The 21,513-nt window shown below is 37.6% G+C and overlaps 1 pseudogene across 1 annotated transcript in view; it reads right to left on the bottom strand.

Moving 5' to 3' along the window:
- The window catches only part of LOC143731495 (butyrophilin subfamily 1 member A1-like), a 329,271-nt pseudogene extending 308,090 nt beyond the window's left edge, over positions 1–21,181 (bottom strand). Inside the window, exons 1-9 of the transcript XR_013200772.1 lie at positions 21,002–21,181; positions 20,665–20,714; positions 20,513–20,584; positions 20,046–20,396; positions 19,678–19,950; positions 19,319–19,426; positions 16,629–16,649; positions 4,339–4,380; positions 1,568–1,609 (exon numbers count right to left, since the gene is read on the bottom strand). The product of XR_013200772.1 is annotated as a butyrophilin subfamily 1 member A1-like (transcript). The remainder of the gene's footprint in view (positions 1–1,567; positions 1,610–4,338; positions 4,381–16,628; positions 16,650–19,318; positions 19,427–19,677; positions 19,951–20,045; positions 20,397–20,512; positions 20,585–20,664; positions 20,715–21,001) is intronic.
- Positions 21,182–21,513: the final 332 nt, after the last annotated feature.

Genomic DNA, 21,513 nt, shown 5'->3' with positions numbered 1-21,513 from the left:
CCTATATCACAGTCAACCACACATGCCTATATTACAGTCAACAACACATGCCTATATTGCAGTCAACCACACATGCCTATATCACAGTCAACCACACATGCCTATATTACAGTCAACCACACATGCCTATATTACAGTCAACAACACATGCCTATATTACAGTCAACCACACATGCCTATATTACAGTCAACCACACATGCCTATATTACAGTCAACAACACATGCCTATATTACAGTCAACCACACATGCCTATATTACAGTCAACCACACATGCCTATATTACAGTCAACAACACATGCCTATATCACAGTCAACCACACATGCCTATATTACAGTCAACCACACATGCCTATATCACAGTCAACCACACATGCCTATATTACAGTCAACAACACATGACTATATTACAGTCAACAACACATGACTATATCACAGTCAACAACACATGACTATATTACAGTCAACAACACATGACTATATCACAGTCAACCACACATGCCTATATCACAGTCAACCACACATGCCTATATAACAGTCAACCACACATGCCTATATTACAGTCAACCACACATGCCTATATCACAGTCAACCACACATGCCTATATTACAGTCAACAACACATGCCTATATTACAGTCAACAACACATGCCTATATTACAGTCAACCACACATGCCTATATTACAGTCAACCACACATGCCTATATTACAGTCAACCACACATGACTATATTTACAGTCAACCACACATGCCTATATTACTGTCAACAACACATGCCTATATTACAGTCAACCACACATGCCTATATTACAGTCAACCACACATGCCTATATCACAGTCAACCACACATGCCTGTATTACAGTCAACAACACATGCCTACATTACAGTCAACAACACATGCCTATATTACAGTCAACCACACATGCCTATATTACAGTCAACAACACATGCCTATATTACAGTCAACAACACATGCCTATATTACAGTCAACAACACATGCCTATATTACAGTCAACAACACATGCCTATATTACAGTCAACCACACATGCCTATATTACAGTCAACAACACATGCCTATATTACAGTCAACAACACATGCCTATATTACAGTCAACAACACATGCCTATATTACACTCAACCACACATGCCTATATTACAGTCAACAACACATGCCTATATTACAGTCAACCACACATGCCTATATTACAGTCAACAACACATGCCTATATTACAGTCAACCACACATGCCTATATTACAGTCAACCACACATGCCTATATTACAGTCAACAACACATGCCTATATTACAGTCAACCACACATGCCTATATTACGCTCCGCCGTGTCGTGAAGACACTGTGTTTCTAAAACTATAAAGTGGGCAATTCCAGATTCACATGTACATTCTGGCGCTTCTGACTCTCAGCCTGTGAGTATGTGTTCATATTGACTATTTTTTAACCTAAAACCGCCTAAACACATTGCATTAAACCAAATACACAAAATAATGTTATTTTTAGAACCATCATATGACCCCTTTAATAAATAAAATAAGACACATTCACCATGTTGTATTCTGCTCTTCTCATCCTGTAGTCGATCGTGTGCTGAAGAAAATTTACAACAAAGACAAGAGAAAACAGCATTAAATATATAGCTTACACACATATATTTCCTTCAATAGTGTTTGAATGTTTAAAATTGATAAGGTAGACCCATGGCAAGCCATTTTAGCTTAAATTGTACCCAGCGTTACTCGTCATAATTGCATTTTTTACTAGTAAGAATTACAATTAGAGAGCTCTACAATTAAATTCTTACTAGTAGCAATTACAATTAGAGAGCTCTACAAATGAATTTTTACTAGTCATAAGTCTCCATTGATTTCCATTCATTTTTAATTACGGAGCTCTACAATTGAATTGTTAAGTAAGAATGCAATTGCAGAGCTCTTTAATTCAATTACAGAGCTCTGCAATTATACATCTTTAATAGTTTTTTACTATTAAAAATTCAATTAGAGAGCTATGTAATTGTAATTGTTACTATTAATAATTTAATTGTAGAGCTCTCTAATTGAATTCTTACTAGTAAAAATGCAATTGCGACGAGTAACACTGGGTACAATTTAATCTAATGTGTCAGATTGAAATATTTATTTGATAAATCTGTGAATCATTTACAGCACTATAGTCACGCTTTTTTGAATGTGTGTGAAAGGGTTTATAAAATGTAAATAATTAATTTGTATGTAATTTTGGGTTCATCTGCGATCTATTAGTTTGGCTCAATGCGACGTGCGATCGATTAGCCTTGTCTTGTTGAACACTAGTAGGGGGAGAAACATCAGCGAGTTTTGTGTTTAATCTTCTCCCTCTATTCAGGTATTAATTCCAATCATTTGTTAATTTAATGTTGTATACTGTTTAAGATTGTGCAGATGTGAGTTTTCTACTGATTGTGTGTTGAGCTAAATGTTTTAAAGCTCATTAGTTCAGAGGTGCGTGAGCTCAGAGCTCCATTTTGAGCATTAATGGCACGAGGCCTACATAACAGCGTGAGACACATATAGAGAACATTTCATGTGAATGTGGTACGCATGTTTGTATTTAATGTTTAATTCTGTATATTTAGTGCCGATTGATTCACGGGTATTGAGAAATGTAAATGTGAAAAGTGAATGAGAAAAATAATTTTAGAGATCTATGCATTTTCAGATAAAACAATTACTTAAAAGAGTGTATTTATTACGTGTTTAGAATATGTTGCTACTAGTTTATGCATCTATCTAAGGAGTTGATGTCCAGATCATTATAAAATGCCGTAAAAATACTCAATTGTATTTTTTGTACACTTTAAATAGTGTTGTGGATTAGAAGTTCACATTAATAACAGCACATGTGACCAACTGTTAAATGTGTTTATGTTTTCAGATAGAAGGGGAATGATGCTGTTTTGAAAAGCTGTTTATTGTCAATTGCTACAAGATTCCACATAAAGTTCGCAGTGAAGGGAAACATCAGCGAGTTTTGTGTTTAATCTTCTCTATTCAGGGGTACAACACTAAAACGGCTTGCCATAGAGAGCCTAAGCCCCTCCCCCTTCCGGTGGACCATGGGACATTATTTCGGAAAAATATTGTATGGTAGTCAATGGCGAGAGACAACAAATATTTGGATCCCGTTTGAATTGTGCACTGAATTACACATATGATGTTTGTCAATTTAAAAGATACATTTTAAAGTCAAGAAAGTGGCAGTTTGATGTAAAACTGTTGAGGTATAAGACTGTGAAAATACGTAATTACAAAGACTACAAACCCAAAAGACGCGCATGTGATGTCATACCTTTTTTTCTCAATGAATGAAGCTAACTTTACTGAAGCTAACTTTACTGAAGCTAACTTTACTGAAGCTAACTTTACTGACGCTAACGTTACTGAAGCTAACGTTACTGAAGCTAACGTTACTGAAGCTAACTTTACTGAAGCTAACTTTACTGAAGCTAACTTTACTGAAGCTAACTTTACTGAAGCTAACTTTACTGAAGCTAACTTTACTGAAGCTAACTTTACTGACGCTAACTTTACTGAAGCTAACTTTACTGAAGCTAACGTCTGTCATTTTATCTATAGTCTAACGTTATATCGTAACGTTACGCCGTCATGCCTGTGTGTTTTGTACCAGACTGCATACACACGAGCTTGGTGACGTACATAGTGCGAGACGAGAGATGTAGTTTATTGAGCGATTTTCACATAAAACTAAATGTTGCTCTTCTGTTTTATGACAAACGGCGACTTTCATGACTTTCATAATTATCTTTTAAATTGACAATCATCATATGTGTAATTCAGGGCACAGTTCAGACGGAATAAAAAGATAAGTTGTCTCTCCCCATTGACTACCATACATATATTTTCCGAAATAAGGTCCCATGAGCCGGAAGCGGAGGGGAGGGACTTAGGCTCTCTATAGTAACCCCCCCCCACATTATCCCCCGTCATTATTGCTTTGGGAGCTGATGTTCCACATATGGTAAGGGACGTGACATTTCCGTCACACGCGTAAGGTTTTTGAGCCAATCACAATGCCCTGGAACGCTGGCCAATCAGAGCACACCGCACTTTTCAGAACGATGAGCTTTGAAAAAATCGACGTGTTTCAGAAAGGCAAGGCATAGAGGAGCAACAATAATGTACAGTATGTGTAAAATAATGATTGTTTTTTAAACCTAAAACCACGTAAACGCATTGCATTAAACCAAATACACACAATAATATTATTTTTAGAACCATCATATGACCCCTTTAATAAATAAAATAAGACACATTCACCATGTTGTATTCTGCTCTTCTCATCCTGTAGTCGATCGTGTGCTGAAGAAAATTTACAACAAAGACAAGAGAAAACAGCATTAAACATATAGCTTACACACATATATTTCCTTCAATAGTGTTTGAATGTTTAAAATTGATAAGGTAGACCCATGGCAAGCCATTTTAGCTTAAATTGTACCCAGCGTTACTCGTCGTAATTGCATTTTTACTAGTAAGAATTCAATTAGAGAGCTCTACAATTCAATTCTTACTAGTAGCAATTACAATTAGAGAGCTCTACAATTCAATTCTTACTAGTCATAAGTCTCCATTGATTTCCATTCATTTTTAATTACGGAGCTCTACAATTGAATTGTTACCAGTAAGAATGCAATTGCAGAGCTCTTTAATTCAATTACAGAGCTCTGCAATCATACATATCTTTAATAGTTTTTTTACTATTAAAAATTCAATTAGAGAGCTATCTAATTGTAGTTACTACTAGTAAGAATTGAATTGTAGAGCTCTCTAATTGAAAAAGGGTTCTACGAGCTGAGCGGACTATAAATATCTCCGGTTGCTAAATAAACCGTCAGGCGTAACCAGGGAATCCAAGTTATTGTTTGTAAAAACTTTAGATTTCGATTGTAAAACTAATTAAAATATAAACTAATGTTTTAAAAATGTGTTATTTGGCAAGTGACTATGGTATAAGCGGGTTAATGCCCTTCGAGGTGTCCATTATCAGGTATTAATGGAGCAACCGTCCAGCGCACGCCTCGTCGTCGTCCATTAACACCTGACAATGGACACCTCGAAGGGCATTAACCCTTACATAGACAACATTTAATGTGAATGTGGTACGTATGATTGTATTTAATGTTTAATTAAGTGAATGAGAAAAATAATTTTAGAGATCTATGCATTTTCAGATAAAACAATTACTTAAAAGAGTGTATTTATTACATGTTTAGAATATGTTGGTACTAGTTTATGCATCTATACTAGTAGAGTTTATGTCCAGATAATTATAAAATGCCTTAAAAATACTTAATTGTATTTTTTGTACACTTTAAATAGTGTTGTGGATTAGAAGTTCACATTAATAACAGCACATGTGACCAACTGTTAAATGTGTTTATGTTTTCAGATAGAAGGGGAATGATGCTGTTTTGAAAAGTTGTTTATTGTCAATTGCTACAAGATTCCACATAAAGTTCGCAGTGAAGGGAAACATCAGCGAGTTTTGTGTTTAATCTTCTTTATTCAGGGGTACAACACTAAAACGGCTTGCCATAGAGAGCCTAAGCCCCTCCCCCTTCCGGTGGACCATGGGACATTATTTCGGAAAAATATTGTATGGTAGTCAATGGCGAAAGACAACAAATATTTGGATCCCGTTTGAATTGTGCCCTGAATTACACATATGATGTTTGTCAATTTAAAAGATACATTTTAAAGTCAAGAAAGTGGCAGTTTGATGTAAAACTGTTGAGGTATAAGACTGTGAAAATACGTAATTACAAAGACTACAAACCCAAAAGACGCACATGTGACGTCATACCTTTTCTCTCAGTGACTGAAGCTAACTTTACTGAAGCTAACTTTACTGAAGCTAACTTTACTGAAGCTAACTTTACTGACGCTAACTTTACTGACGCTAACTTTACTGAAGCTAACTTTACTGACGCTAACTTTACTGAAGCTAACTTTACTGAAGCTAACTTTACTGAAGCTAACTTTACTGAGGCTAACTTTACTGAAGCTAACTTTACTGACGCTAACTTTACTGAAGCTAACTTTACTGAAGCTAACTTTACTGACGCTAACTTTACTGAAGCTAACTTTACTGAAGCTAACTTTACTGAAGCTAACTTTACTGAGGCTAACTTTACTGAAGCTAACTTTACTGAAGCTAACTGTCATTTTATCTATAGTCTAACGTTATAATCGTAATGTTACGCCGTCATGCCTGTGTGTTTTGTGCCAGACTGCACACACACAAGCTTGGTGACGTACATAGTGCGAGACGAGAGATGTAGTTCATTGAGCGATTTTCACATAAAACTAAATGTTACTCTCCTGTTTTATGACAAACGGCGACTTTCATGACTTTCATAATTATCTTTTAAATTGACAATCATACAGTGGCGGTTCTAGACCATTTCAACTGGGGGGCCAAGCTGGGGCCAGTTGTACTGTTAGAGGGGCCAGTTACATTTAGACCTTATTGTTGTCATATCATTTTCTGCACTGCACTGCAGGCATTAACAGGCAAAATACCATGTTTATAATCATTCAACAATGTATTTGCATTTCCATTATATTTTTACATGTGCATTACATATTCAGTATCAGTCACAGTAACTGTAATTGACATGACTGAATTGAAATTAACTGACTTGCAAGGTAACTAAAAAGTGTGCAGGAACCCTGTAAACGATTAGTAAAGTCAAATTCAAGGCTTTTTAAGACCCGAAGAAATCAAAATTAATACCGTACATTAGGGGTGTGCAATATTGACAAAAATATATATCAATATTTTCAAAGTTTTGTTGATAATAATTAGATGATATTTTACTGGTTGTGTTTTTGTGCTGGTGCAATGGCTGGTTTAGGCCTGTTATTGACAGCTGACTCACGAAGATATTCATATTTTTCATATTCTATGCAGTCGTCAGTTCACAGCAGTGACAGAAATTAATTTTTTAATTAAGGGGCAATATTTGCCACCTTAAATTGATTTCCAGGGTCGTTTTCACCTATATATGGACATTCTTTCTAAACTTATTTAGAGTTATGCATCACCTTTTATGTCAAATACTAACATTCAAATTATACGGTAATTATACTTATTTATACAATAACACTTAATTATACAATAATTATACAGTACCACTGTTACCAGTCAAATTCATTCATTCAATCAAAATCCATCTTTGCAGTGCAGAGGTGACACAGAAGCAGCATTAATATATTTACACTCCATTTACAATTGCATAAATAAAGGTATGAGATTTTTTTTTAAATCAATATTTAAATATGAAATGATTTCTAATGTTAACGTTTTAATTAAAGGGTACTTTAAATATGAAACTAAAACCGCCAGTAGGCGGCGGCAAGTCACAGTCTTAATAAGTGACTCAGAGCCTGCAGTTACAGTCCCCCACCCAGAGTCCCGCATTCTCAGACCCCTCGTTTTTCGAGACAGCGCCTCCTATCAAATTGGATCAGATAAACATGTGAAGAACTTAAGCCAAAACGTGAGTATCGTCAATTTTATTTAGCGAATCATACTCATTACATTTTTTTTAAAATCAAACTACTTTATAGCTCATCGATACACCAACATATGAATAGTCCTTTTAATATTTGTAAAGATAGTTTGTAACAAAATTTGAGCCGCTAATGTATGTTTTTTCGCCTTTTTTCCCCGAAAATATTTTGATAGCTAACATTAGACTTTAACCTTGGACTTTTTGTAGACAAGCCATTGTAAAAATTTGATTAAAATTAGTTGACATTAAAGTAGACCAATTAAATACATTAAGTGAATTAATATCAAAGAATTTCATCATTAATTATTTAATCAGATTTACGTTTGACCTTTTTTTAATTACCGGACCTTTTCTCCTAAAACTATAAATACACAATATTTTTGACAATGGCGTTCATCTTTTATTATTATCTAGTCGTGCAAATAGGAGCATTAAGAACTTGCGTTTTGTTATGTTTTGTACGCAAACACTGCAATTGAGATGTCTCGTTGAATTTCTTTTTGGCATTTTCGATCCATTCTGTACGGTAATCACGATTCAAGAATCTTTTAGTTAAATCATTGGATTGATGAGTATAAGATTCATCTGTGCTACAAACTCTACGCACACGCTTAAATTGACTGATAGGTAAACTCTTAATTAAAGGTCTAGGATGGAAACTATCGCCTCTTAAAATAGTGTTGCGGTCCATTGGTTTTCGGTATAGATCGGTATGGAGTTTCCCGTCACATATGTATACTCGAACATCAAGAAAACTAATGCTTACTGGATCGCATTCCATAGTGAAATTCAAAACATAACAAAACGCAAGTTCTTAATGCTCCTATTTGCACAACGAAGTACTCGGAGTTCCGTAAAATCTTAAATAAACACGGGCATATTATTTCAAGTGATCCTAAATTATCAGGTGTCTTTAAAAACGGTCCGAAATTAGTCTTTAAACCTCAAAACAATATTCGTGACTTGCTTGTAAAATCTGAATATCCTTCACGTACAAAACGAGGTATTCCAACTCTTCCTCCAGATAATTACAGGTGTGGTAATTGCGCCCAGTGTGCTTTTACACACAAATGTAAATCGTTTAGTCATCCACGTACTGGTCGTGATATTCCGATACGGGCTACTATTACCTGTGCTTCCACTCATGTGATTTATCTAATTCGTTGTCCTTCTGGTCTTGCATACGTGGGTAAAACATTCAGACAATTACACACTCGTATTAGTGTACATCGTAGTAACATTAGAACTGGAGATATGCGCAGCCCCATAGCGGCTCATTTCAGACAAGCAGGCCATAATATCAGCACTTTGCAGTATATTGGTATAGAAAAAGTAACAAAACCCTCAAGAGGAAATTATGAGAATAAATTATTACAGAGGGAATGTTTTTGGATTTACACCTTAAGTACTTTGTCACCTTTAGGGTTGAATGAGGATTTTGATATTAAGGCATATTTATAGTAATTATTATTTTTTTGTTTTTTGACATGAATTGTAACGGTCACATGACTTGTATTTGTCACGTTACTTGCATTTGTCATGTGACCTTTTGTGTGTGCCTAATTAAGGTAATCATCTGTGTCTATTTTAAGTTGACTTCACTCTACATTTATATTGTGCCTGATGAAGACCTGAGGGTTGAAACGTTGCTTTTAATAAATTCTTTTGGAGCAGTACTTTTCAGTGTGTGGACTTCACACTTCTTTATTTTGTTTATTTCACTTAGTTGTCCTGCACCTGAGCCCAATTTGGGTGTTTTGGATGTGCACACCAGCTTTGTATAATGTTAATTAGACCATTATAGGTTGAATTGAAAGAAAAATTGGAATTTGAATTAAAAAAAAACATTGTAGCAATATAATATTACATAATATTTTTCAGAAGATAGTTCAATCTGTAATTGTATCCCTTCCATCAGTAATTTTCTTTCAATTACACCCACGCTCAAAAAATAACTACAGCGTAATTTGTTAGTCAGAGAACACAATGAGTTTGTTTTTTATTTTCTAGGGTTTCAAACAAAGAGTATAGAAGAACAAGAGGTGAAACTCAATAGTTTGTCTCACTGCAACAGCAGCGCCAGCAGCAGCGCTACGCTTCCGCCATTGTGGGGTGAAAGCGACTCAGCAGTCCACTAGTGCTGATGTGTCGTTCGCGAACAAGCCGCTCTTAAAGCCGATTCTTTGAAAAGAGCCGGACTTCCCATCACTATCCACTAGCTGTTTGCTGTCGCTATGGCAATATCAGCTGCTTTGTAATTTTTTTTTTTTAAGTAACGTTACATTAAAGATCAAATCCAAACTGAATGATGACAACACAGAATAACGTAACACTAGACTAGTGATCATCAAATCACTTTTAACAGTTTATTTCACATACTTAGACAAGTTTTCTACTTTTTTCCCCCACAAAACCTTTAGTATTAGCATTACAAACACTGAATTAATACCAACATATAAAAGTAAAGGACATGCTATATCAGATAATTGGGAATGTTGGACAATATTTATATATAACAGCAATAGAATAGCTTAACATTCAACTGTTTTTTTCTTTTTCTTTTTGCAGTAGCTACGGTAAAGACTATGTAGCGGTAAAGACTATGTAAGACGATAGAGGCTCCGGCATAAGACATCTAGCCTTTATTATGGATATCTGTAGGAGCCAAATGTAATTTGTGCCACCACTAGATGGCGGTGTGCATCAGTGGTGCAGGTGAAAGTCACACCTGTTCCATCACATGGTATTTAAACTGAGTTGGGTTGAATCAGAAGGGACAGGTGGCGGGAATCTATGGTTCTTACCATAGAAAGCAATGCAATGTAAAACCTCCGTAACATCTCAATAAATGGACAAAAACAACTGTTCAAACGGATATCGCTGTGTGCAGTGTTTTATGTGTGAAGAACACCTTACCACCTGTCCTGGGCTTAAGGAAAGCCGCAACACAAGTAAGAACCTCTCTCGGATTAAGGAGATATCGTTTGGAATTGAGTTTTTGTGCATTGGAATGGACGGAGGAATTCTGTGAATGGAAAAGGGTTTGACTGGCGCATATGGCAGAGTGAGTGACTACTACTGGAGTGTGGATCGCTTACCTGATGTGTTGCAGAGTCTTATCGTCTAAAACTGAACAGAGTGTTTATGCTTCAAGCTTGTACATGCGGAGAAATCTCAGAAGCTCTACAAAACGGCGGTGAGTGAACTTCTTCTTTGAGCGATATTCATCACATTATGAGATCTGATACAGGAAGAAGGTTGAATCGCGGCCTGAGTTCGAATGATTATGTTCTTCTACAATCAACAATACTTTCAGCGTGTTGCATGTTGTGTTGAAGTGGATTTCACTTTGTTCAGTATTATTATCTTCGCTTTAAGGCTTATTGAACGTGCATTAAAGGGAACGCGCGTGTGTGCGCAATAAGCGTCATTGGAGAAATGAATGATGATGATGAATTCACGAGCGAAAAGGATGATGTCGATGTTATTGAAAGTAGTTCAGTGCATGGCCATGCTGTTACTGAGAGAAACAGTGCTGTTGGAACAGAGAAAAGAGTCAGGAAAATGACTGACAAAGGTGTTTCATTGTCTATTGAGAATTTACAAAAGCAATGTAAATCAAAGTTCACTCAAACAAATCAAATTAAACAAAGGATCAACAATCTTCTTTCTGGAAAAGTGACCAAAGAAACTGTTTCTGATGTGCAAAAATATTTCAAGAGTTATGAAACACTGTGCAAAGATGCCGTTGAAACTCATAATTCATTGCTGAAAATGCCCATGCTTAAAACTGAGTGGGAACAGCAACAAAGGTGGCTTGTTGGCAAATTGAAAGAAAATAATGAGTTCATCACTGATGTCAAACAATGGTTATCTGATGCTGGAGTTTTATATGATGATGGAATGTCTTTAATAGACACAAATGTAAATCCTGATGACAGTGTATCTAATGCTTCAAAGCAAGGATCTCGCTTTAAACCTCATTCCTCGTCAGGTTCTTCAAAGGCTTCAAGCACTGCATCTGCTCGTCTCAAAGCTAAAGCTGAAAAGGCAGCCCTTTTGCAATCTGTAACCGCTTTGAAAAAATTGCATGTTCTTGAGGCCAAAGAGGAAGATCTTCAAAGACAAAAAGAGAAACTGCGGAGAGAAAAGGAACAATTACAAATGGAATCAAAATTAGCTGCTGCCACTGCTAAATTGTCTGTGCTGGAAATGAGTGAAGGAAGTGTTGAACGAATGAGTAAGGAAGAGGATCCAATGAATGCATATTATGTGAAGCATGTAAAATCATGTACATCAAATAAATGCTCTAACCCAAAGATGTCTTTACAGCCAAGAAATGGAAGTATTCAACATGAAAATTTGGTTGTACGTCCAAAGGAGAGATCAAGCATGCAAACTCAAGTACCAGCTTCAATGAACTATAAACCTTCATCTGCAAAGCAGCAGAATTTAAGTTCCTACAGGCCTGAAGATAACATTCAGACACAACATTTGTTGCCTCAACAAATTAACACTCAAGTTTCTACTCCAAATTCTACTTTGTACGATGTTATACAACAGCAAACTAACATTACCGCTCAATTGTTGCAACAGCGAGCATTGGTTTCTCTTCCACCTCGAAGGATACTGGAGTTTGATGGAGATCCATTGCAGTATGGCTCTTTTGTTCAGGCTTTTGAACAAGCCATTGAAAAGAAAACCGAGGACAAACAAGAATGCCTTTACTATCTAGAGCAATATACAAGAGGACGGCCAAGAGAGTTAGTCCGTAGTTGTCACAATATGAGAGCTGATCAAGGATATGACAGGGCAAAGAATCTGCTTAAAGAACATTTTGGTAGCGAAATCAAAGTAACAGCAGCATATATGGAGAAGGTCATGCACTGGCCTATGTTAAAGGGTGAAGATGTTGATGCTTTGGAGTCTTTTTCAATTTTTCTGAGAAGCTGTTGTAACGTAATGGAAGACTTACAGCATATGGACGAAATTAATGTTCCATCTAACCTTCGACTCATTGTGATGAAGCTGCCTTACAAGTTTCGAGAAAAATGGAGGGCTGCTGCCTGCGAGTTACAGGAGCGTCGTGGCAACAGGGCCATGTTTTCTGATTTGGTGAGGTTTATTGAGCATCAGGTAAAGATTCTTTCCGATCCATTCTTCGGAGATCTACAGAGTGGACAGGCATCCTTTTCATTTCATGCTAAAGCTCAGCCTAAATCTACTAGTAAAGGTCTTGCAACTGTTGCAGCTGTACATACTGTTTCACAGCTGTGTCCATCTGAAGTACAAACTACCTCTACTAGTTTTGCTCAACAAAAGAACATCAATAAAATGTGTATTGTCTGTAAAGGTTGCCATTCATTGGATAGGTGTTCTCGTCTAAAGAACATGACACACAGAGAAAAACTGAGCGTCTTAAAAGGAAATAGATCCTGTTTTGGGTGCTTGAAGATTGGACATGTAAGTAAAGAGTGCAGAAACCCATTAATTTGTGATGTCTGCAATCAAAAGCATCCCACCTTGCTTCACATAGAAACCAAAGGCGAACCATCACCATTACCAGTAACAAATGCTCTTGCTGCTTTGCAGGCGTGTGGTCAAAATGGGGCCGGGAACAAGGAGTGTGTTCTGTCTATCATTCCAGTACAAGTCAAGGTGAAGTCAGGCAGCAAGATTGTCAACACCTATGCATTTTTGGATCCAGGAAGTTCAGCCAGTTTCTGTACAGAAGATCTTATGAGAAAATTGAATCTTACTGGAACAAGAAGCTCCATACTGCTCCGTACTTTAGGCCAAGAAAAGTCTGTAGACACGTTCATGCTCCGTGGTCTTCAAATTTCAAGCCTGGATGGACAGACCTTTGTGGATTTACCAGAGCTGTATAGTCAAACATCAATGCCTGTGAGCAAGAATAACATTCTCACTCTGGATGACTTGAAAGATTATCCATATCTGGAGAGTATCAGAATTCCCAGTATTAATGCAGAGGTTGAACTGTTGATTGGTCTCAATGCATCAAATCTTATGGAACCGTGGGAAATCATTAACAGCCAAGGCGGGGGACCCTATGCTGTCAAGACCCTATTGGGGTGGGTCGTGAATGGGCCACTAAGAGGTGGTAGTAGTGACAAAGGAGAGACTGGCTGTCCTGTAGTCACTGCTAATAGGATCTCTGTTGCCAGGCTGGAGGATCTGTTGATTGCTGTTCTCGCTGTACGGGTTGATAGAATGCTAAAAAGAGAGTTGCAGGTTCATTTGGATTCATCTGTATTCTGGACAGACAGTATGACTGTACTGAGATATATTCAAAATGAAACCAAGCGGTTCCACACCTTTGTAGCAAATAGAGTGGCTGTCATAAGAGACTCAACAGTTGTTGTGCAATGGAGGCACATAAAGTCAAGTTTGAATCCGGCGGATGAGGCATCTAGGGGTCTTGGTGCTGAAGAGTTTTTAGCATGTGAGAGATGGCTTAAGGGACCTGATTTTCTTTTGAAGGAAGAAGAAGAATGGCCCAAGTCCAACATGAATCTGTTGTCAATACCTACAGATGACCAGGAAGTTAAGGTGGAATACACTGTACAGGCTTTTGCCTGTCAGGTTTCAAAGTCTCCTACCAGGCAGTTCTTCAGCTATTTTTCTGATTTTGCAAGACTGAAAACCTCTGTAGCATGGATGCTCAAGATCAAGGAAATGCTTATGCAGCTTGTGAAACAGAGGAAGGCTTTACAGGCATCTACTTGTACAAAGGACATTCCAAAAAATGAAGCAAATAGATCTCATGCAACAAGAAAGATGAAGGCTAAAGTGGATGGCAAAACGTTGACTGCTGATGATCTCATGAGAGCGGAAACTGTTATCATTCAGTATTGTCAACAAGAGCGATTTTCTGATGAGATTATTGCATTGAAGGCAGGAGCTACTGTCAAGAAAAAGAGTGACATCTTTCGGCTTGATCCAGTGCTGGAAAATGGTCTTTTGAGAGTAGGAGGGAGACTTGCTAAGGCTGCCATGCCTGAGGAAGAAAGACGTCCAGTTATATTGTCTAAAGATCAGGCTATTTCTCAACTTATCTTGAAGCACGTGCATCAGCAACTGGGCCATGCAGGAAGAAATTATATGTTGTCATTTCTCCGTAAGCGTTACTGGATAACTAACGCTAATTCTGCTTGTCGGAAAATAATCTCTGACTGTGTCATATGTCGTCGCCTTCAAGGAAAGGTGGGAGAGCAAAAAATGTCTGACTTGCCAGCAGAGAGAGTTTTACCCGATTTACCCCCATTTACAAACGTCGGTGTTGATTACTTTGGGCCCATTGAAATCAAGAGAGGTCGAGGATCAATTAAGCGTTACGGGGTAATTTTCACCTGCATGGCAAGCAGGGCTGTACATCTTGAGATGGCCTATACGTTAAATACAGACTCGTGTATTAATGCCATTCGCCGGTTTATGTGTCGTCGTGGTCAAGTCGCCCAGTTGAGATCAGATAATGGTACAAATTTTGTTGGAGCTGAGCGGGAGCTGAGGGAAGCAGTAACTGGGTTAGACCATAACAAGATCCAGCATGCATTATCATCAAGGGGACTTCAGTGGATATTTAACCCTCCTGCCGGGTCTCACATCGGTGGAATTTGGGAGAGACTTATTCGGCTTGTGAAAAAGGTGTTGCATTCAACCATTAGACAACAATCTATGGATGATGAAAGCTTTCAAACTCTTCTGTGTGAGATAGAAGCAATCCTTAATGCCCGTCCTATTACGAAAGCCTCTGATGATGTGAACGATCTTGAGGCACTTACGCCTAATCATATTCTCCTTCTAAAATCTAAACCACTGAGGATTCCTGGAGTTTTCGATGAAGGAGATTTGTACATCAAGAAACGATGGAGACAGGTACAATATTTATCAGATCTCTTCTGGAAAAGATGGGTAAGGGAATATTTACCATTACTACAAGAGAGGCAGAAATGGATAAAACCACAAAGAAACTTTACAGTAGGAGATATTGTTGCTATCATGGATCCTGTAGCTCCTCGCGGCTCCTGGTTGATGGGAAGAGTAATTAAAACCTATCCTGATAGAAATGGATTTGTTCGATCAGTCCAAATTAAGACAAAAACAGGACAGTTGGATAGGCCTTTGTCCAAAATCTGTTTACTACTAGAAGCTGAGCACTGAAGCAGAATTGGAATTCACATACAAGGACATTTATGGCTCCCTATGTATATGTTGTTTAATTGTGAATTTTTACAATTATGGGGCCGGTGTGTAGGAGCCAAATGTAATTTGTTCCACCACTAGATGGCGGTGTGCATCAGTGGTGCAGGTGAAAGTCACACCTGTTCCATCACATGGTATTTAAACTGAGTTGGGTTGAATCAGAAGGGACAGGTGGCGGGAATCTATGGTTCTTACCATAGAAAGCAATGCAATGTAAAACCTCCGTAACATCTCAATAAATGGACAAAAACAACTGTTCAAACGGATATCGCTGTGTGCAGTGTTTTATGTGTGAAGAACACCTTACCACCTGTCCTGGGCTTAAGGAAAGCCGCAACAATATCTATGTAGTGTGCAACGATACTGTTGTGTTCCGCTTTAAGTAGTCCCTCTAGAAGAACATGTGTGGGTTACATTTGTGTTCCCGTTGCCAGTGTCAAATAACGGATGTAAAAAACAACGATAGCAAAAAACAGTTTTATAAAAATTATTTCACACTCCACATTTAGGGGGGCCACAAGGGGGGCCAAGCTTGTTGTCACAGGGGCACCGGCCCCCCCGCCACTGCAAACATCATATGTGTAATTCAGGCCACAGTTCAGACGGAATAAAAAGAAGATAAGATTGTCTCTCGCCATTGACTACCATACATATTACCAAAAAATTACCAACATTTTTTTTAACCTAACACCGGGTAAAGACATTCCATTAAACCAAATACACAAAATAATGTTATTTTAGAACCATCATATGACCCCTTTAATAAATAAAATAAGACACATTCACCATGTTGTATTCTGTTCTTACCTTTCTGTAGTTGATCGTGTGCTGAAGAAAATGTAGAATAAAGACAAGAGAAAACAGCATTAAATATATAGCAAATTAAAACTAAGTCAAAGTGTCATCTAAAATTTAAGACCTTTCATAGGTAAAAATAAGACTTAAGAATAAGAAATATACACACATATATTTCCTACAATAGTGTTTGGGACAAAGACATTTTCCTCAGTACTTCTAATGAAGATAAAAGCCAATATCTGTCTTAAATTATGTTTTATTAACAAAGTTCGGGAGGAGCACGCGCAGATAATTAACACGAGTGGAGAGCACTCGGCAATCAACGATAAATGGTATATATACTCAGCAGTCTCACCTCAATTCATTGACAGTTTAGCAGCATTCCTCCACCACCCCTTCTCCACACTTCCTGTCCTAACCATTTACATACGGGGGGGGGGGGGGGTTTACTCTGGGTTCGGGCCGAACTCCGAGCTTGAAGCCCTCCCCCCGGACAGCACGCCAAATATGCATTAAACTTACTCCCTCTAATTGTATGTAAGTGTGAACTAGTGAAACCCTATTCCCATGGGATTACCGTAAAACTTCAAATAATAGCCGAGTCCCAAATAGACGCCTGTCTCTTTTACACGCCTGGTGTGGCGACAGGATTGGATAAATAAAGGCCGGTCTCAAATAGAGGCCTGGTCTGTGTTTTAGTTTCGGGTTGTATTTAATCTTCTAAAACCCGTCAGATCGTCTGTTTAAGCCAGTTCTATGGTGCAGATTGCGCACGCAAGAGAGCCCTGCGCGTCTGGGCGGGAGCTTTTAGCACAAGAAAGGCGGCAGAGTTAGCGGAGGCCGGAGAGCGAGAGGTGGAGGAGAGCGACGAGGAGGAATTCACCAATGAACTTGAAGTTGAGCATCGAGGTGATGATGTTAATGATGAATAGGGTCATTTTGTATCACATGTTTACATTTGTTTTACAGGGTAGCCTTCATTCTTTCTTGTTGATGTGTTTCGAGTAACAAGTTCATAGGCTCAATGGATATTACCGGTAAATTGTATTGTACAGTCCATGGCTGTCACATCATTTCGTTTTTTTTATGCTGCCAATAATCTAAAGGGGGCCGCACACCGGACGAGAAGCGCAGCGCCGCGTCTATGACAACTCGAGGTATTATGATATTCTCAATTCATTCAGTTAACGGCTCTCTGAGGTAAAGTGTTCAGACTGCAGACTTAGCAACGATTTTATTTAATTGTACAGTGCAATCATAACATCGTACATACATTATCTTAACTCCATAATGTCCTTAAACATAACAATATTGCTGGCCATAAAGTGCGCGTCCGGTGTGCGATACCTCGAGTTATCCTAGACGCAGCTCTGCGCTTCTCGTCCGGTGTGCGAACCACTTTAGACATACGGTAATATAGTAGGCTAATTCTTACATTAACTGATTTGTTAAACACATTCGAATTATAAATAAAACATAATATAATGTGGTAACCTACTGTCATGCTTTCCGTCTATCAGCCTATGCTATTTGGATCGTTATCTCTAGACCTACACTCAATGAACAACATCTCAACACTAAATTAAAGGACTGTCTCATATAGACACCTGTCTGAAATACAAGCCGGTGCAGTTCGGCGATTTGGGAAAATAAAAGCCCGGGCTATTATTTGAAGTTTTACGGTAGTATCATCTGGGGACCTCGTGTGAATTAGAAATAAACCCTCACATCTGAATTTTGTGTGCTGCATACATTCGCACGGGATAAGCGAAGCCTGTGATTTTACTCGAATTTACTGACTTATCTCCCGGATATGATGTCAATAGGCTATTGCTTGGAAATGTTTTGTTATTATAGGTCTAGCTGTATGATATATCATAAACAGAAAATTGAGCCTTACCGCATGCTGATATACATGTCACTCATTTCCATCAAACCATTCTTTTTGTTTTTGCTATTCTGATGGTTTTCAGCTTTCTCTTTCTGCAAATTGTGTAGTTGTATGGTGAATAGCGATGACCCAGCACCCAACATACTATCAAAACACTCAAGCCTCCATTCTTCGTGAAAGATGGATAAAAAAGCACAAAGGAAACAAAAACCTTGAAAAAATTATATACGACCCCACTAAACCACAGAGATACCGATTCGCACGAAACTAATATTTTTACAGGACCTCGGTGTTCGGAGAACACTAAAACTTTACATTACCGCCACTGTGAAACTACAGCAAGAGTTCAACAGCAATCAGTTATAATGAAGATTTAACACATCATGAACAAAAACATAGTTATAACATCACTTAGACATCACTGACATCAAAATTAGCCCATGAATCTCAACAATGGTGACAATCAAAAATAATAATACTCTGAACATCACAAAACAGGCTACAAAAAAGTCAACAAAAACATTAGCAAAAAAACAAGCAAACACAAAAAATGGTAAGACCATTACAGCTGTATAATTTATTCATGCTGCAATGCATGCTGGGAGTTTTGTACTATGCTGGCACCCAGCATGCATTGCGACATGAAACTTTTGATTGTCACCATTGTTGAGATTCATGTGCTGATTGTTGATGTCTCTGTGTGTAAGTTATGCAGACGTTCATAAATAGACATGATATGAAATAGACCCCAGTCTGCCTTATTTATTAACATAAAACATATAAAATAGCAAGAAAACAAGAACTTTACCTCTGTGTTTATGAGAGAACACGGCTATCAGTATTCCAGCAATCACAATGAGCACAACAAAAACTGAAATCAGGATGACTGACGTCCTCCAAGAAATAAACATATTATCTGCAAAACAAATCAGTAAATAAGCACATTGTGTAAATCAAACATAGTTTTACAGGTGTTTACATAATGTTCAGTTCTGAATGGCACATACACATTTGTATCAATAATGTTGATACAAAACTCTATTATAAACGTAATGTTGCTATTGCTTTTAGCTTTACAGAATAAGCTGATAATCATTAATTGGTTTTACTGCATCAGAAATATCATGTGAAACTGACAAGTACAGTAACAGAAGTGTCAGTACTTACTTGTGGTGTTTATCAGTGTCTCCAGCATGTGATGTCTCAGTTTGACTCTGCAGTGAATCTTGTTGTTACTGTCATATACAGTGATGGTGTGTTTGACACTGAATCCGTCTGTGTTTCTGTGTGTCTCTGTAGTTTCTGAACTCAAACTGACTCCTTCACTGTCCAGCCACTCAAGATCAGGTTCAGGATACCAACCTTCAGATTCACACTGTAGATGAAGCCCTCCTGAACGATCAAACCCATCTACAGTGATCACTGGAGGACGTCCTACAACTGCAGATCAACAAGAACATGATGTTGATATTCTGGCTTTTTAAAGTTAGTTTCTTCTGTGAAAAGAACATGTTAGTTTTCACTGGTTTCCTCACCTTCAACTCTGACATCAACAGTGGCGTCATCATATCGGGATTTAGACTGAATAAAACACTTATAACGTCCTTCATCAGAGACTCGGACTGTTGAGAGTTTGAGTGATGCGTTTCCTCTCTGTAGTTCTTGATGGATCAGTTTTGTTCTTCCTCTGTAGGACTGAATCTGATCTGTGTTTCTGTCTTCATGATTATCATAGAGATGCACTAGTGAGTCTCTCAGATCAAGTCTAAACCACTCCACTCTCATGTCCACAACACTGATGATGGGTTTGATAATACAGGGCAGAATCACATCTTCACCAGCGACAGCAAATACAGGATCTGCAGGTCCCACTACTTCATACTCCTCTGTTACAAGAGAAAGAGAGGGATCTGAACTACACATCCTAAAGGATTTTACCCTAATGTTGATCCAGACAAACAGTACTGTTCAAAACTATTATTCACAATGATTAATAAATTACCTGATCTTGAATGTGTAATTCCACTAACAAGGAGGAGAGTCAAACAAATGAACTTCATCTCTGAGACAGATCCTAAAAAATAAAATATGAAAAAAGAGAAAACATTACAGAAAAGTTTGTCAGCATACATGCTTTATGCCTTAGAATAACACTTTCACTTAACCTTCTGTCCAAAAGCGAGATACACATTTACAATCACTTTCTGTTCAAAGAAAACCGGTTAAACGGGTCAAGACAAAACAAGACACAAATACACAATGTGTTTCTACATCTAGTACAAATGAATACATATAAACACGTTGAAGGTTGTTGAATCAGGATTTCATTTTCAAATGTGCAAATATATCTATAATTTTGATTAAAAAACTTGTAATTTATTTACAAGATTAAGTATTAAATGCATTAAACCTGTTGAACACAAACATGGTCCTCAAGTCACACTCGTTCCAGACTTCAGGTAAATGTGTTTCTGATTCTTCCATGACTTACCTTCAACTCAACATTCACTGTGTTCTCAAGACTGTCTTAATAAAATTGTGTCCATATGAAAGTTTGTACGATCGTAAGGAGATTCTTCCTGGTTTATTTCCTCTTTCTCTTGTAACGCCTGAACAGACACAGTCCCTCCCATCATTCAGGCTGATAAACCTGCTGTAGTTTCTTCTGTCACTGACACTCCTCTTTATTCTGATGTGAAATATAGCAGACATGTTACATGGAATTAAACAAAGCGTTTTAGACATTCATCAAAATGAATCGATTTAAAGTCATTAGTTTACGAAATGTCACAGAAGTTTAGTGTATTTCTTGCACTGGTTTGCCAGTCTTTCTCATCACTTTAAAAAAGAACTTAGAGGTGAACTCAAGTCATTTAATTCTCATTGAAAAAGTTTTGTTTAAAATCATGTACTCCCACATTGACTCAAATCAGTGGAATAATTATTTATATTTTCAAAAAAATCATGACTGACTAGAACAGAGCATTTCTACAATGGTTGTTG

Source organism: Siphateles boraxobius, unplaced genomic scaffold (genome assembly GCF_051911475.1).
Source record: "Siphateles boraxobius isolate OS27281-9 unplaced genomic scaffold, OSU_SipBor_1 87, whole genome shotgun sequence".
NCBI classification, from domain to species: Eukaryota; Metazoa; Chordata; class Actinopteri; order Cypriniformes; family Leuciscidae; genus Siphateles; species Siphateles boraxobius.
Note: the sequence above shows the minus strand (reverse complement) of the source record. Positions and strands in the feature narration are given on the sequence as shown.